The following is an 18,754-nucleotide window of genomic DNA, read 5'->3' on the forward strand; positions in this document are numbered from 1 at the left end:
ATCCTAACATCAGCTCCCACAAGCAAAAAGGACGTGGAGAATAGGATCAGGGCAGCCCATTCCGCCTTTGACCGACTCAACCGCCGCGTATTTAACAACCACGCACTGACAATGACCACCAAAATAATGGTGTTCAGGGCAGTAGTCCTCTCCACGCTCCTGTATGCATGTGAAACATGGACGCTATATAGTAACGATCTTAAAAACCTAGAACGCTTCCAACAAATGAAACTGAGGCAGATCTTGAAAATCCCCTGAGAGAGCCACACCACCAACATTGAAGTCTTAGAACGTGCCTCGCTGTCCAGCGTGGAGGCCACCATCATCCACCACCGCCTCCGCTGGATAGGACACGTGCATAGGATGGAGCCATCTAGGCTCCCAAAGAAAATATTCTACGGAGAACTGACCCAGGGCACCAGACCACGAGGAGCCCCGAAAATGCGCTATAAAGATCAACTAAAGCGCACCCTGGCTCTAACTGACATCGATCCTTCCTCATGGGAAGAAACAGCCAGGGACAGGAAAACCTGGAGGAGTACAGTACACCATGGCACCGTGGACTTCGAGGAGAGGAGGAGACAAAATGAGGAGGCTAGGAGGAGAAGAAGGAGAGAGCGATTAGAACAGCCCCGCCCACCACCTACCCTCCCTTGTGAACACTGTCCGCGACTCTTCCACCACAGACTAGGACTTAACAGCCACATCAGGCATAAGCACCCACCCCATAGATAGGAGGCTGATGGCTAACGACAGAACCCAATACCCGGACACGAGTGGGCACCGACGATGATGATTATATATATATATATATATATATATATATATATATATATATTTACCTATATATATTTATATATAATGTATGTATGTGTATATATATGTATATATATATATATATATATATATATATATATATATATATATATATATATATATATATATATATATATATCAAATCACATAAACACCGCATATAATTAGTACAGTATGTATGTGTATATATATGTATATATATATATATATATATATATATATATATATATATATATATCAAATCACATAAACACCGCATATAATTAGTACAGATACCTCAAAAAGAAACAAGTAAAACACATACCAGAGTATAACATAGTCTTGCCATAGGGATAGGGGAGAATCAATTGGTTCTCTGAACTATGAAATGTATAATATACCTTACCAACAATGGATAATCTCCCACAAAAATGTATGAGGCATTCAGTTGTTGAATTATAAATGACTGGCTGGAAAGTGAAGTTAGGATTCGACAGGAAGAAAAAGAATTTCCTGTAGTAGCCATTTGGCAATGTATTAAGTACTGTATAGTGGTATTTGCCCAATTGATGACATTGACTAGGAGGAACCTAATACTAAATGTATTCAAGAGTTTTGTAAAGAGGAAAGGTATCTTAGACATCTATACAAATGGGTCCAGAAAGAAATGAAGAACAAGGAAAGGTCTTTTTCAGCAGCCTATGTTATTCCCAGCCTTGATTTTAGTGTAGTTTTACGTTGAACACAGAAATGTCAATTCTGGGAGCTGGATGGTGGGTACTAATAACATGTTCATAGAGACTGTAAAATTCATAGATTCATTGTCAGTCTTTTCTATGATGAATAATAAGGCTACGAAAAGATTCTGGTGCATAATATACAGGAGATGCTAATTGAAATTAATAGCAAAAATAATTATGTAAAACTTCTGGGGATTCTAAGTCACAGGGAAATTCCAGAGAAGGAACCAAAGACCTTTATTGTCTTTGGGAGGAACTGGCAAATGCAACCACTAAACAAGTACTAAACAATTACTTTACTATCACCAATCACTTGTCGATTACGGAAAAGAAAATAATACTGAAAAATAATAGAAACGTGTCAATGGCAAATATAGTAAGTGTCTCGGTAAGTTCAAGCATATCATAGAAAATTGGGAGGCAGCTCACTGTATATATAGATGTAAGAGTAAATTCGTATTTATATAAATTCAAGATGACAAATATGCCTATATGTACCTCATGAAATGTAGTGAAGGGCATTTTACACATACTTATAACTTGTAGAAAAAAACAGTCTAAAAAGAAACCGACTAAAGGTAAAATTAACAGGACTCAAATTGAAATATCCTAACCTACACTTTAGATGATATTCTAGGAAACAAGAAGATAAGGTTGTACAGGAGAGGGCGGAAAAGTATTTTGTAACTTAAACTAATTTACTAAACACACAATCATCTATAAAATTAACTATCCGACGAAGGAATAACAATAAAATTTAGTCTCTAAACCCATTTAATGCTCTTTTGTAAAGAGACTACATTTAATATAGCGAATTTGGCAACGTAATACAGAAACCACAGGAGATTGTTTTGAATATAAATTCATTCAAAATCTTTAAGAAATTGTGAAATATTTTATCAATATAAACAACATAAATAGAATAGGACATTGGATATTGTTTGAATAACATGTATTAAGCCTCGTGTTGTGGAATGAAAATATCATTAATTTTATTGGGTGAAAGAGTTAACATTTATTAACAGAATAAAATTTTAATTTTATCATCGGTATTTTTTTAGTTATAAGGTTTTATTTTGTATCATATTTACCGGCTGTACATTGGCTCCAAATATCGAGCCAAATCTTCTATAAATATAGAAGAAGAAGAAGAAGAAGAAGAAGAGTCTTATCTAAATGTAAATAAATAAACCGCTCCTACAGCTACAGTCCTAGTCCTACCGCTACTGCTACCCTAGTGTAATTGTGTAAGTGTTCGACGAAGCATTAGATTTTGTGAAATTTACTGTGAATATACATAATTAAAAATTAAAAGGTATCTAAAGTAATTTTTTAAACACAATTAGGATCTATTGCAAAAGAGTAACGTCCGGGTTTTATCCTACAGCTACAGTCCTACCGCTACCGCTACCCTAGTCTAATTCTGTTGGTGTTCGACGAAGCATTAGATTTTGTGAAATTTATTGTGAATATACATAATTAAAAATTCAAAGGTATATAAGGTAATTTTTTAAACACAATTAGGATCTATTGCAAAAGAGTAACGTCCGGTGTGACGGTCAGAACGATCCCCCGGTCTCAGAATTCTCCTTGATAATCTGCGCATGCGTGAACATTACTGTTTGCCAGTGCATACGAGGCTGATGTTTTATTTTCCTGTAATGTTAGCGTGCGCAGCTCAACATTACCACTTGCCAGTACATACGAGCTTGATGTTTTATTTTTATGCGAGCGAAGCAAGCTAATGGCGGAAAAGAACCATTATACAATGTCAAGGAGAGTTCTGAGACCGGGGGATCGTTCAGACCGTCACACTGGGCTTTATCCAAGAATGTCAGTTCGGTTATATTATAGTTACGGACAGAAAAAGCTTTTCTAATAAAAAACAGGTGTTTCGTATAGAAGAACGTCAGTCTTCGGGGTGATTGTAGTTCGTTGGGACAGGGTAAGATAAGAGTACGGCAGTCTAAGGATATGGCTCCTAGGTTAGGTTAGGTGGAGAACCTTAGGTTAGGTTAGGTAGGAAACATTCGGGGTATTTGTTAACAAGAGCACGCTCTCCATTTACTCCAAAATTATGCATTCCTTCAACTCTCCTCTTCTTGTACAGTAATTAGTAGGTTCTTTAAATGCAAAGAAAGCAAAAAATAGCAAGATATGTTGTGCAAGGTGTGGAGGGGTTGGTTGAGGAGGTACTAAACGACCTGGAACCGACATCGTCAACAGAGTCGATCAAAGAGAAGTTAGTGACGTCAGCGCACATTTGGTATATATTCCAAATATATACTAAATTAAAAATGGATGAATTACTCAAAAGTGTCACTATTTGTGAATTGTATATTTTATTTAGTAAATACTTGACGTTAAATCTTTTTTTTTTAAAAGAAACTTTTTATTAGAATGATTATTTTTGCAGTGACTGTTTTCATTGGTGGGAAATTGGCAGTGGTCAATAAATGGCGTTAGTGTAGCAAAATGTCGTCTGGGAAAACTAGTCACTCTCAAAATAGTTTCTTTAAAAAAAATCTTTAATAAAATTTATTATCAAATATTTACCAAATATGAATTATACATTTCACAAATAGTGACACTTCAGTAATTACTCCATTTTAAATTTAGTAAATATTTTGAATATATACCAAATGTGTGCTGACGTCACGAACTTCTCTTTGGTTGACTATGTTGACGATGTCGGTTCCAGCCTTCCCCTTGCGCAACATATCTTGCTATATTTTTCTTTCCCAGCATTTACAGAACATCCTTTTTAAATTTTTTAAATATACTCACCTGGTAGTTACATATATAAAAGGGCCCTCCCTCCTCCCCTCTGAAAACAGAGACATGGAATTTCTGAAGATGTTGGGAATGGTTCTAATAACCTACGAGTGATGGCGCTCATGTATGACCACCTACTGTCATGGCGGCGATCGCCACGAATTTTGAATTTTCAATATTAATCTTACCCGATAATCATGTAGCTGTCAACTCTGTTGCCGACAGAAATCTACGGTCGGGATACGCCAGCGATCGCTATACAGGTGGGGGTGAACACCACAGCGCCATCTGTGGTCAGGTACTCCAGTACTTCTTGTCAACACCACCTCAATTTTTCCTCTGTCGTGCCTCCGGCTAGACCTACATGGATACGCTGTTGATTCTGGAGTTATTGCTCACGATTTGGTGATGTATTTGCTCTAGAGTTTAGCTTTCGCTATTCAGGAAGTTTTATCATTAGCTTAGCTAGCTTTTGGAATTAATTTGATTAATTATGGTGACGAAGAGAGTATGAACTCTCTTTCACTTTTAAATGGCCGACCCTTCCCTTAACGGAAGTGTTGGTGTCGAAGAGAGTATAGACTCTCTTTCTTAATTTTGCTTAACAAAAGTTATAGATTTACTTTATATCTCTCCGCCTTTTATAGGCCTCTTCGATTATCTTCCTTTTATTATAAACTTATTAAAATTAATTTTTATATTTGTTTATATTCGACCTTTCCTAATAGTAGGCGGTCTTTTCTTGGAACCGAAGTTAATTAACATTGAGCCCGTCATTTCGTTTTTACCTGTTAACATATTATGCTATTTTAATGTTTTTGAAAGAATTTCTTTGATAGTCTCGTACTGTTTTCAAAGTTGAACTAACGTTTTGTTTTGTCTCTGCAGTTGTTGACGTTCAGAACGTTCAACTTGCGCTCTATCGTTACGATAGAGAGAGAATATTCACGGTGTCACGTTGCAGTAAGAGTAAACCGATTCTAGCGTTTTGTTCATTCTTTCTTAGCTTAATGGTTTTAATTCTAATAAAGGAACTTTTTTGGGAAATCTTTCAGTTTTTTTCCTTTAACAATAATATGTTTTAACGATATATATAATTGGGCTCATCTCTCAGGTTCTAAGTCAAGAGAGAGAGAGATAGAGACGGAGGGAGAGAGAGTAGGATAAACGTTTCCTTCAAGCGAGTAACGTTGTTATCGTTTTTGCTCTTCTCCCTAGTCTCTTTAGGGGAAGAAGGTAAACGTTTCTAGAGTTTTATTCTTGTTCTCAAGCTTTATGCGGTGAGAGATTTTAAACGTAGTTTATTTGATCTAGTGTTTAGTCTCTTTCCAGCCACTGAATTATTTATCTTTCATTATATTTTTCTGTTACATTGTAATTCTGTTTTCGCAATTACTAACTTTTAAGGAAGGATAGAATTGCGTATTTCAGGTACAAACCACTTAAAGTTTCGAGTTCAGTGAAATAAGTGCAAACAGAAAATCAAAAGTGATAAAGTGATTAGCGCAAAGTGTTACAGTGTTGCGTTCGAGGGTTCGTCTGTTCGTGCCAGTTGTTCGCCTAGTCTGGGACCTCTTACAAGCTCCCAAGCCCAGGGGAGAAGTAATGTCGAAGGACTTATGGGTTCAGCAGGCCTTGATTGACGAACAGACGTTTCCCTCCGTGGTTTCGGGCGTATCTACACACGTTTGCCGACGTGAGATCGCCCCACCCACACAAAGACGAGAGAGCCCATTTATTCCTCGTCTGCGGAAGAGGTTTCTCGTAAGAAACCATGGACCAAATCTTGCAGCTTTTAAGTGCAAGTCGGTCCCTTCCGCGCAAGTCCAACTCCTAGGTGATGCCATTAGCACTGGGTCAGTTCGGACTTGCTGCAGTACGACAACTGCACACCTCCCAGAGAGGCAAGGTGGTATCGCAACAGGCAGTAACTCCGTCTGTTGCCGCACCAGCTGTTTTAGACCCTCAGTCTCAACGGACAGTAGCTCCGTTTGTTGTTGTCTTTCTTAAACTCTAGTGGTCTATGCTGCAGACAATGCAGTCTCAGCTTGCGGTGTTGATGCAGGAGTTTCAGGCAGAGAAGGTTAACACACCTCCTCCTGCGAACGCTCCTCCACCTCTACGCAGTCCAGCCTGCCAGACGTATGATGTTGAGGTTCCTCAAGCTACCTCCATGCATGAGCTGCCGCATTGGGAGTTGCCAGATACCAGCGCTGTGCAGCAACCTCCACTTTCCTTGAGGCAGGAGCCTCTTGCCACGCGGCAACCTCCTCAACACTTGAGGCAGGAGCCTTATGCTTTGCAGCAACCTCCTCTACCCTTAAGGCAGGAGCCTCATGCGTTGCGACAACCTCCTCCATCCTCGAGGCAGCAACCTCTTGCGGTGCGACAACCTCCACCTTCCTCGAGGCAGCAACCTCAACTCCACCTCTGCGCAGTCCACCCTGCCAGACGTATGATGTTGAGGTTCCTCAACCTACCTCCACGCGTGAGCTGCCGCATTGGGAGTTGCCAGATACCAGCGCTATGCAGCAACCTCTTGCGTTGCGGCAACCTCCACCATCCTTGAGGCAGCAACCTCAACTCTTGCGGCAGCCACCTCCACTCTTGAGGCAAGAACCTCAACTCTTGAGGCAAGAGCCTCAACTCTTGAGGAACCTCATGCTATGAGGCAGCCGCCTCAACGCATGCAGCAACCGCATTCTTCACAGCATGAGCCTCTCTCTGCGCAGCTACCTCCTCAACCCTTGAGGCAGACGCAACTCTTGAGGCAGGAACCTCACAGGAGCCTCATGCTATGCGGCATCCTCCTCAAACCATGAGGCAGGAGCCTCATGCTATGCGGCATCCTCCTCAACCCATGAGGCAGGAGCCTCATGCTATGCGACATCCTCCTCTACCCATGAGGCAGCCTCATGCTATGCGGCATCCTCCTCAACCCATGAGGCAGGAGCCTCATGCTATGCGGCATCCTCCTCAACCCATGAGGCAGGAGTCTCATGCTATGAGGAGCCTCATGCTATGCGGCATCCTCCTCAAACCATGAGGCAGGAGCCTCATGCTATGCGGCAACCGCCTCAACCCATGAGGCAGGAGCCTCATACTATGCGGCATCCTCCTCAACGCATGCGGCATAAGCCTCTTCCCTTGCAGCTTGAGCCTCATCCCATGCAGCATGAGCCTCATACCATGCAGCATGAGCCTCATCCCATGCAGCATGAGCCTCATCCCATGCAGCATGAGCCTCATCCCATGCAGCATAAGCCGCACGCCATGCAACATGCTCTGCTTACCTTACAGCAGGCTCTACATACAGCATGCTCTGCATACCTTACCGCATGCTTCTCAGTCACACATCTTTGGTTGTTGCCAACTCACTAGACTGTCAAGCAGTTTCATAACGTTGCCTTCTAGTCTGCTGCTTTTGCACCAGTGAAACCCTCACTGAGAGAACTTAGCTTTTCTCGGATATGGTTCCTGTAGATGAGAAAGTGCTATTCTCCCTCCTTCTGATATCCCCTTGAGGACTCTATCATTTGGAGAGGAGCCTTTAGCTGCTTAGCCTCCTATGGACTTTTATTTAAGCATAACATGCTTCCAGGGAGGGTAATGGTTCCACTTCAGTCGCTAACCCCGTCTGTTACCACACCTGCTCCCATAGACCTTGAGCTGTGTTGCAAGACATGCAGTCCAAGTTTAGTCCTTGTTAGAGGATTTTTTGTTTACGGAGTCAGTGTGTCACTGGGAAGACGTTCAACAACCAGCAGAAGTGACTTGTTGTGACGCAGTGCGGCAACCTCAGCAACCCGATAAGGAGTTGTCTGTACGACCCAGACAGTCTAGACAGCTTCGGGTTGTCACTGTACTTCCTCGCTTCCCCATGGTTGACAGTTCACAGACTGTGCAGCAGTACCATGATCTTGTGTCCGGCTCCGTCAGACGACTAGCTTTTAAGAGCTCCCACAAGTCGTCGCTGTCTGGAGATTCTCAGATGGACTATGGATCTGACCAAGGAACTGGGCCTCCTGGTCAATTTTGAGGAGTCCCAGCTCGTCCCATCCCAGACCATTGTCTACCTGGGTATGGATCTTCAGAGTCGAGCTTTTCGGGCTTTTCCGTCGGCCCCAAAGATCTACTAAGCCCTAGATTGCATCCAGAGCATGCTGAGAAGGAACCGATGCTCAGTCAGGTAGTGGATGAGTCTAACAGGGTCACTTTCATCGCTGGCCCTGTTCATCGAGTTAGGGAGACCCCACCTCCGCCCCCTTCAGTATCATCTAGCGGCTCACTGGATAAAGGACATGACGCTAGAGACGATCTCAGTTCCTGTTTCCGAAGAGAGGAGGTCTACTCTCACGTGGTGAAAGAACAGCTTTCTTCTCAAGGAAGTCTACCTTTGGCTGTTCAGAAACCCGACCGCCGTCTCTTCTCTGACGCATCAGACACGGGCTGGGGTGCGACTTTGGACGGACAGGAATGCTCGGGAACATGGAATCAGGAGCTAAGGACACTTCACATCTATTGCAAGGAGCTGTTGGCGGTTCATCTGGCCTTGATAAACTTCAAGTCCCTCCAGCTTAACAAGGTGGTGGAGGTGGACTCTGACAACACCACAGCCTTGGCTTACATCTCCAAGCAGGGAGGGACTCATTCGTGGAAGTTGTTCTAGATCGCAAGGGACCTCCTCATCTGGTTAAAAGATCGAAAGCTCACTCTGGTAACGAGGTTCATTCAGGGCGATATGAATGTCATGGCAGATCGCCTTAGCCGGAAGGGTCAGGTCATCCCCACAGAGTGGACCCTTCACAAGAATGTTTGCAGCAGACTTTGGGCCCTGTGGGGTCAGCCAACCATAGATCTGTTCGCTACCTCAATAACCTAGAGGCTCCCGTTGTATTGTTCTCCGATTCCAGACCCAGCAGCAGTTCACGTGGATGCTTTTCTGCTGGATTGGTCCCATCTCGACCTGTATGCATTCCCGCCGTTCAAGATTGTCAACAGGGTACTTCAGAAGTTCGCCTCTCGCAAAGGGACACGGCTGACGTTGGTTGGCTCCGCTCTGGCCCGCGAGAGAATGGTTCATAGAGGTACTGCAATGGCTGGTCGACATTCCCAGGACTCTTCCTCTAGGAGTGGACCTTCTACGTCTACCTCACGTAAAGAAGGTACATCCAAACCTCCACGCTCTTCGTCTGACTGCCTTCAGACTTTCGAAAGACTCTCAAGAGCTAGGGGCTTTTCGAAGGAGGCAGCCAGAGCGATTGCCAGAGCAAGGAGGACATCCACTCTCAGAGTCTATCAGTCTAAAGGGGAAGTCTTCCGAAGCTGGTACAAGGCCAATGCAGTTTCCTCATCCAGTACCACTGTAACCCAGATTTCTGACTTCCTGTTACATCTAAGGAACGTAAGATCCCTTTCAGCTCCTACGATTAAGGGTTACAGAAGTATGTTGGCAGCGGTTTTCCGCCACAGAGGCTTGGATCTTTCCACCAACAAAGATCTACAGGACCTCCTTAGGTCTTTTAAGACCTCAAAGGAACGTCGGTTGTCCACTCCAGGCTGGAATCTAGACGTGGTCCTAAGGTTCCTTATGTCATCAAGATTTGAACCTCTCCAATCAGCCTCTTTTAAGGACCTCACATTAAAAACTCTTTTCCTCGTGTGCTTGACAACAGCTAAAAGAGTAAGTGAGATCCACGCCTTCAGCAGGAACATAGTTTTCACATCTGAAACGGCTACATGTTCCTTGCAGCTCGGTTTTTTGCTAAAACGAGCTTCCTTCACGTCCTTGGCCTAAGTCGTTCGAGATCCCAAGCCTGTCCAACTTGGTGGGGGACGAACTGGAGAGAGTACTTTGCCCAGTTAGAGCTCTTAGGTACTATCTAAAAAGGTCATAACCTTTACGAGGACAATCAGAAGCTTTATGGTGTGCTATCAAGAAGCCTTCTCTTCCAAGGTCTAAGAACTCAGTTTCTTACCTATTCAGGCTCCTGATTAGGGAAGCACATTCTCATCTGAAGGAAGAAGACCTTGCTTTGCTGAAGGTAAGGACACATGAAGTGAGAGCTGTGGCTACTTCAGTGGCCCTCAAACAGAACCGTTCTCTGCAGAGTGTTATGGATGCAACCTATTGGAGAAGCAAGTCAGTGTTCGCATCATTCTATCTCAAAGATGTCCAGTCTCTTTACGAGAACTGCTACACCCTGGGACCATTCGTAGCAACGAATGCAGTAGTAGGCGGGGGCTCAGCCACTACATTCCCATAATCCCATAACCTTTTTAACCTTTCTCTTGAATACTTTTTATGGGTTGTACGGTCGGCTAAGAAGCCTTCCACATCCTTGTTGATTTGGCGGGTGGTCAATTCTTTCTTGAGAAGCGCCGAGGTTAAAGGTTGTGATGAGGTCCTTTAGTATGGGTTGCAGCCCTTTATACTTCAGCACCTAAGAGTCGTTCAGCATCCTAAGAGGACCGCTACGCTCAGTAAGGAAGACGTACTTAATAAAGGCAGAGTAATGGTTCAAGTCGTCTTCCTTACCAGGTACTTATTTATTTTATGTTATTTTTGAATAACTAATAAAATAAAATACGGGATACTTAGCTTCTTTGTTAACATGTATGCTGGTCTCCACCCACCACCCTGGGTGTGAATCAGCTACATGATTATCGGGTAAGATTAATATTGAAAAATGTTATTTTCATTAGTAAAATAAATTTTTGAATATACTTACCCGATAATCATGATTTAATTGACCCACCCTTCCTCCCCATAGAGAACCAGTGGACCGAGGAAAAAATTGAGGTGGTGTTGACAAGAAGTACTGGAGTACCTGACCACAGATGGCGCTGTGGTGTTCACCCCCACCTGTATAGCGATCGCTGGCGTATCCCGACCGTAGATTTCTGTCGGCAACAGAGTTGACAGCTACATGATTATCGGGTAAGTATATTCAAAAATTTATTTTACTAATGAAAATAACATTTTCTGTCGTGCCGCGTCGAAACGCGGGATTTAAGCTACATATATGTAACTACCAGGTAAGTATATTTAAAAATCTATTTTATAATAAAAATACCATAATTACTGTACAAAAAGAGGAGAGCTGCAGGACTACATTATTTTGGAACAAAAGGAGAGTGTGCTCTTGTAAACAAGTACCATATTCGGTTAGGTGATGTTCTTGTGTCTGTAATATGTGGTTTTTGAGCCTGTCCCAACAAACTAATAAAGCTCCCAGCCTTCTTCGAAATGACCCTTATTTTCACTGCAAATAAAATACTAATTATCTAAGAAATAATAATCAATAGGTTTGTCGTGCGCATCTCAGCATGTACTGCTTGCCAGTACATAGGAGCTATATGTTTTTTTTTTTTTTTCCGTGAGCTCATGGCAGAGCAAAAACCATCAGATTTCTAGATTGTATCCCCATTCTTAGATGTTTTAATGGGTTTTCGGTTTATTTGCTGTTGAAATGAAGGTCAAATTCAGTGAAAGTACATTATTTACCACAGGAAAAACTATTTCCTCTGTTCAAAATATTGTTCCATCTGTAACTATAACTGTACCGTAAGTTCTTGCTTTTAGCCCTATATTAGAGTGCTGATGTTGGACAAGTGTGGTATTATGAGTTTCGGTTGGGACAACATTTTCTAGTAATAATTTGTTTTCCTATAGCAAAACTCTCGTTTTCTCTAAAACTATATTTGATTTCTCACAGAAAATAGGTTATTTAAACAGTGATTTTGAGACTCAATTTGTGTATAATATTGTAATGTTGTGAATGCCACATTAAATCAGTACCAGCATTTTATTTGATTTTGCTGAATGATTGTGTGTTATGTGTTAATGCTCATTTTATCGTCTGGGCAACTTTCTCATTACGTATAATATTAGTATATAATTAAAGAAATAGGAATCTTCAATTGGAATAAATGCAACTGTATTATTACTTGTATAGAGGTAATAGGGTAGTGTGTAGCAGGATGGGTACCGTACATCATATAATTTCTTAAATACAATACTTAGGTTAGGGTAGGGTAGGATGAGTTAGGTTGGTAAGGTTAGATTAGGTAACTTTAAGATAGGGGTTTTCAATCTTCATGTTCCCACGTACCCTTTCAGATATTTTTTATGTCGACCATGTACCTTACCTCTTTGTGTCTCGTTATAATAAAACTGCAGAAGAGTATAAAAACAATAAGAATCAATTATGGAGGTAAGAATTTTTTATACACATATGAAGGTAGGTATGAATACTCACTCATACACATATACACAGGACAGGTAAATTAAAACAAAAGACAGTTAAATTGAAATATAAAGTTATACTTCTATACAAACCAAACAGACACACGCATATTGTTCAAAACTAGTTCATATTAGGTTACTGTATATCAAATCCAACTTCTATTATACTGTATTATACAAAATCTTTGTTAACACAAAACAGAGAAAAATTTGCCTGTCCAATTTTGCCCGACCATAGCTTTGAAAACTGTCCAATTTTCAATATTAAACTTAGCCGGTGATTATATAAGCTGCAACTCTGTTGCTCGACAGAAAACTCTACGTTCAAAATACGCCAGCGATCGCTATGCAGGTAGGGGGTGTACATCAACAGCGCCATCTGTCGAGCAGGTACTCAGTACTCAATGTAAACACAGAACCAATTTTCTCTCTGTCGGGCTACCGGCAAGACCTACTAATACGCTGTTACTAACTGGATTTGTTTTCACAACTATTTGGTGAAGTACACTATTCTAGTTTTGAGCTTTCGCTATGCAGGTGTTTTATCTTCATCTCAAAACTTGAACTCGTTTTGGATAGATTTAATTAGGGTGACAAAGAGAGTATGGACTCTCTTTCACTTTTAAATGGCCGACCCTTCCCTTAGACGGAAGTGTGTTTAGGTTTTTAGTAATTTTGCTTAACACGTTATAGATCTATATATTTTATATCTCTCCGCCTTTATTAGGCCTCTTCGATTAACTTTCCATTTATTATAAACATATAAAGATAATTTTTATGTTTTGTTTATATGCGACCTTTCCTGATAGTAGGCGGTCCTAACTTGGAACCGAAGTTAATCAACGTTGAGCCCGTTATATCGTATTTAGCCTTTAAAGAATTTAAAACTTTTTAAATTTAATGTTTTATGAAAGAATTTCTTTGATAGTCTTCGTACTGTTTTCAAAGATGAACTAACGTTTAGTTTTTTAGACTACGCAGTTGTTGACGTTCGGGACGTTCAACATGCGCTCTATCGTTACGATAGAGAGAGAGTGTATCACGGTTTCACTTTGCAGTAAGAGTAAATCGATTCTGACGTTTTGTTCATTCTTTCTTAGCTTTAATGTTTTAAATTCTAAATTAAAGGAACTTTTTATTTGGAAAACCTTTCAGTTTTTTTCCTTTAGTCAAATAACATGTTTTTTTGACGATATATAATTGGGCTCTTCTCTTAGGTGCGAAATCAAGAGAGAAAGAGAGAGAGAGATAGAGACGGAGGGAGAGAGAGGAGAGAAAACGTTCCGTTCAAGCGGGTAACGTTGTTCTCGTGTTTCTCTCGTCCCTAGTCGCTGTACGGGGAAGAAGGTAAAACGTTTCTAGGGTTTTATTCTTGTCCCCAGGCTATGTGCGGTGAGAGATTGTAAACGTAGTTTATTTGAACTAGTGTTTAGTCTCTTTCCCAGCCACTGAATTTTTTATCTTTATATATGTTTTCTGTTTTTTGCTGGTATTAATGAGCTGCATTATACGACTGATTTCGCAATTACTACCTTTTAATGAGGGTAGAATTGCGTGTTTCAGGTAGAAATCAGTAAAAGTTTCGATTTCAGTGAAATAAGTGCAAAACAGAAAATCGAAGTGATAAAGTGATATGCGCAAAGTGTTACAGTGTTGCGTCCGAGGGTTCGTCTGTTCGTGCCTGTCGTTCACCTAGTCCGGGACCTCTTGCAAGCTCCCAAGCCCAGGGGAGAAGTAATGTCGAACGACTTATGGGTTCGTCAGGCCTTGATCAACGAACAGACGTTTCCCTCCGTGGTTTCGGGCGTATCTACCCAAGATCGCCCCACCCACACAAAGACGAGAGAGCCCATTTATTTCTCGTCTGCGGAAGAGGTTCCTCGTAAGAAACCATGGACCAAGGTCTCGCAGCTTATTAAGCGCAAGTCGGTCCCTTCCGCGCAAGTCCAACGGCCCAGTTGTAGCCACTGGGTCAGTTCGGACTCGCTGCAGTCTTCCGACGACTGCTCACCTCCTAAGAGAGGCAAAGCGGTACCGCATCAGGCAGTCACACCGTCTGTTGCCGCACCTGCTCCTGTAGACCCTAAGTGGTCTTTGCTGCAGACCATGCAGTCTCAGTTAACGTCATTGATGCGGGACTTTCGTGCGGAGAAGGTTGACACTGCACCAACCTCTAGCCTACAACCAACCACGGTTGTGCGTCCTGTGGACGCTGAGGCGACCTTCTGCCGCACTCCAGCTGAGAGAGTCCCGCCACCCATGCGTTCCAGTGTACCCTGCCAGCCGCATGTTGACGTTCAGTAACGCACAGAACCTTCCGTTGACGTTCGCGAGGTACAACAACAGTCTAAGTTGTTTTGTTTTGACGCGGTGCGTCAACCTCCGCATTCTAGAGTTGTTTTGACTGCTCAGTATAGACAGTCAAAGCAGTCTCGAGTGAACACTGTATGTCCTCACGCACCTGTTGTGGTTGACAGTTCAGTTGTTGACAGTTCACAGACTGTCAAGCAGTTACATGACGTTGCCTTCTGGTCTGCTACTAATGCACCAGTGAGAGACTCACTGAGGTAACCTAGCTTTTATCGGACAAGGTTCCTGTAGATGAGAAAGTGCTGTTCTCCCTCCTACTGATATTCCCTTGAGGACTCTGTCATTTGGAGAGGAGCCTTAAGCTGCTTAGCCTCCTATGGACTTTAATTAAATCATGATGATTTTTTAAAGATCTTCGTCCGGATCTTGTAACTGCTGCTCCTCGTTCGCCTAAACGTCAGAACCTACACTAGGCCTAGCTACTTCGAAGCCGTTGTTTTTAAGCTAGTGCTCTCTCGCTCTCCTAGAGAGCGTTGCGTTGGCTAGGCGACTGGTTTTTGCACCAGGAGGAGTTTTAGGGATACAGCCTTTGATTTCCCTTCTTTTAAACTGGCTTATAGAGCGAGAGTCTGATAGGACACGAGAGAAGTTCTCGGCTTGGGAGTTCATGCCTCTGCCCAGATAGACTTCTCAATTCTTGTAGACTCGCCCTGGCGCCTAGCCAGGAGACGCTCCAAGTTGTTTATAGGTCAACTTCTCAACTTTTGTCGAGCCTTTGAAGTTTTGCTGTACTATTATGTCACACATAACAAGGCTTTCAGGGATGGTAAATGGTTCCGCCTCAGTCGCTAACCCCGTCTGTTGCCACACCTGCTCCCGTAGACCCTAAATGGGCTTTGCTGCAAGACATGCAGTCCAAGCTTGCGTCCTTGATAGAGGACTTAAATGCGGAGAAGAACCTTCTGGCCAACAACCTTCCAACCGGTTGGTTGTGCGCCCTGTTGACGCTGAGGTAACCTACTCGCGTCTGCCAGTTGAGGTGGTTCCTCCTTCTGGCCAACAACCTTCCAACCGGTCGGTTGTGCGCCCTGTTGACGCTGAGGTAACCTACTCGCGTCTGCCAGTTGAGGTGGTTCCTCCACCGATGCGACCCAGTGTGGGTTGCCAGTCGCACGTTGACGTTAAGCGACGCTCGGAGGTGGTTGTTGACGTTCAGGACGTTCAACAACCAGCAGAGGTGACTTGTTGTGACGCAGTGCGTCAACCTCAGCAACCCGGTAGGGTGTTGACTGCACAACCCAGACAGTCTAGACAGTTTCGGGTTGACGCTGTACTTCCTCGCGCACCCATGGTTGTTGACAGTTCACAGACTGTGCAGCAGTTCCATGATATTGCGTCCGGCTCCGTCACGCATCCACCGGATTCAGCGAGTCAGACGTTGCCCACTCCGTTGCCGTTTCCTCATCAGTTTCGGATGAGGAACCCTCTGATGAGGACGTTGTTGAACAAGACGATCAGCCCCCAGCCCTGCTATCCATCCAGAAGATGCTGAAGAAGGAACGCTGCCCAGTCAGGCTGTGGATGAGTCTGGTAGGGACACTGTCATGCGTGGATCAATTTGTGTCACTAGGAAGACTACACCTCCGTCCTCTTCTATACCATCTAGCTTTTCACTGGAAAAAGGACAAGACGCTAGAAGCGGTCTCGATCCCGGTTTCCGGAAAGATAAAGTCTTGTCTGACTTGGTGAAAGGACTATATCAACCTTAGAGAGGGTCTTCCCCTGACTGTTCAGACTCCCAACCACGTTCTCTTCTCGGACGCATCGGACGTAGGCTGGGGTGCGACATTAGACGGTCGGGAATGCTCGGGATTATGGAACTCGAGTCAAAGGACAATGCATTTCAACTGCAAGGAGCTACTGGCAGTACGTCTGACCTGGAAAAGCTTCAGGTCTCTCCTTCAAGGCAAAGTGGTGGAGGTGAACTCGGACAACACCACGGCTTTGGCGAACATCTCCAAGCAAGGAGGGACCTACTCTCTGACATTGTACGAGATCGCAAGGGACCTCCTCCCCTGGTCAAAAGGTCTAGACATATCACTAGTAACGAGGTTCATCCAAGGCAACTTGAATGTCATGGCAGATTGTCTCAGTCGGAAGGGACAAATAATTCCAACAGAATGGACCCTCCACAAGGATGTATGCAAGAGACTTTGAGCCACCTGGGGCCAGCCAACCATAGATCTCTTCGCAACCTCGATGACCAAGAGGCTCCCAATATTTTGCTCACCAATCCCGGACCCAGCAGCAGTTCATATAGATGCCTTTCTACTAGATTGGTCACATCTAGATCTATATGCATTCCCTCCGTTCAAGATTGTCAACAAGGTACTGCAGAAGTTCGCCTCTCACGAAGGGACAAGGTTGACGCTAGTTGCTTCCCTCTGGCCCGCGAGAGAATGGTTCACCGAGGTACTTCGATGGCTAGTAGACGTTCCCAGAACACTTCCCCTAAGGGTGGACCTTCTACGTCAGCCACGTGTAAAGAAGGTACACCAAGGCCTCCACGCTCTTCGTCTGACTGCCTTCAGACTATCGAAAGACTCTCGAGAGCTAGAGGCTTTTCGAAGGAGGCAGCCAGAGCGATTGCTAGAGCAAGGAGAACATCCACTCTTAGAGTCTACCAATCGAAGTGGGAAATCTTCCGAAACTGGTGCAAGTCAGTATCCGTATCCTCGACCAGTACCTCTGTAACTCAAATAGCTGACTTCCTCTTATATCTGAGGAAAGAACGATCTCTTTCAGCTCCCACTATCAAGGGTTACAGAAGCATGTTGGCATCAGTCTTCCGTCACAGAGGCTTAGATCTTTCCAACAATAAAGATCTACAGGACCTCCTTAAGTCTTTTGAGACCACGAAGGAGCGTCGTTTGGTTACACCTGGTTGGAATTTAGACGTGGTACTAAGATTCCTTATGTCAGACAGGTTCGAACCGCTACAATCAGCCTCCCTGAAAGATCTCACCTTAAAGACTCTTTTCCTGGTATGCTTAGCCACAGCTAAAAGAGTCAGTGAGATTCATGCCTTCAGCAAGAACATCGGATTCTCATCCGAAACGGCTACATGTTCTACAACTTGGTTTTCTAGCCAAACACGAGCTGCCTTCTCGGCCTTGGCCAATATCGTTCGATATTCCAAACTTATCGTATGGTTGGATATGAACTAGAAAGAGTCTTGTGTCCTGTAAGAGCTCTTAAGTTCTATTTATAAACCTTTACGAGGCCCGTCTGAAGCTTTATGGTGTTCAGTTAAGAAACCATCTTTGCCTATGTCAAAGAATGCTTTATCCTATTTTATCAGACTGTTAATACGAGAAGCTCATTCCCATCTGAATGAGGAAGACCAAGCTTTGCTGAAGGTAAGGACACACGAAGTTAGAGCTGTCGCAACTTCCGTGGCCTTTAAACAAAATAGATCTCTGCAAAGTATAATCGACGCAACCTATTGGAAAAGCAAGTCAGTGTTCGCGTCTTTTTATCTTAAGAATGTCCAGTCTCTTTACGAGAACTGCTACACTCTGGGACCATTCGTAGCAACGAGTGCAGTAGTGGGTGAGGGCTCAACCACTACAATTCCCTAATTCCATAACCTTTTTAATCTTTCTCTTGAAATGTTTTATTATTGTTTTTGGGTTGTCCGGAAGGCTAAGAAGCCTTTCGCATCCTACTTGATTTGGCGGGTGGTCAAAGTCATTTCTTGAGAAGCGCCTAGATTAGAGGTTTTGATGAGGTCCTGTTGTATGGGTTGCAACCCTTGATACTTCAGATCCTAGGGGTCGCTCAGCATCCTAAGAGGATCGCGAGGCTCCGTAAGGAAGACGTACTT

General features: G+C 43.3%; 1 protein-coding gene across 2 annotated transcripts in view; it reads left to right on the forward strand.

Annotated features, from left to right (window-relative positions):
• The first annotated feature begins 2,706 nt into the window (after positions 1-2,706).
• LOC137656519 (uncharacterized) overlaps positions 2,707-18,754 on the forward strand; it is a 95,962-nt gene continuing 79,914 nt past the window's right edge. The window contains exon 1 of one of the 2 annotated variants that reach the window (XM_068390694.1): positions 2,707-2,782. The gene's annotated coding sequence lies outside the window, so the exon portion shown is untranslated. The remainder of the gene's footprint in view (positions 2,783-18,754) is intronic. The other variant, XM_068390702.1, reaches the window with a different exon arrangement.

Source organism: Palaemon carinicauda, chromosome 1, assembly GCF_036898095.1.
Source record: "Palaemon carinicauda isolate YSFRI2023 chromosome 1, ASM3689809v2, whole genome shotgun sequence".
NCBI classification, from domain to species: Eukaryota; Metazoa; Arthropoda; class Malacostraca; order Decapoda; family Palaemonidae; genus Palaemon; species Palaemon carinicauda.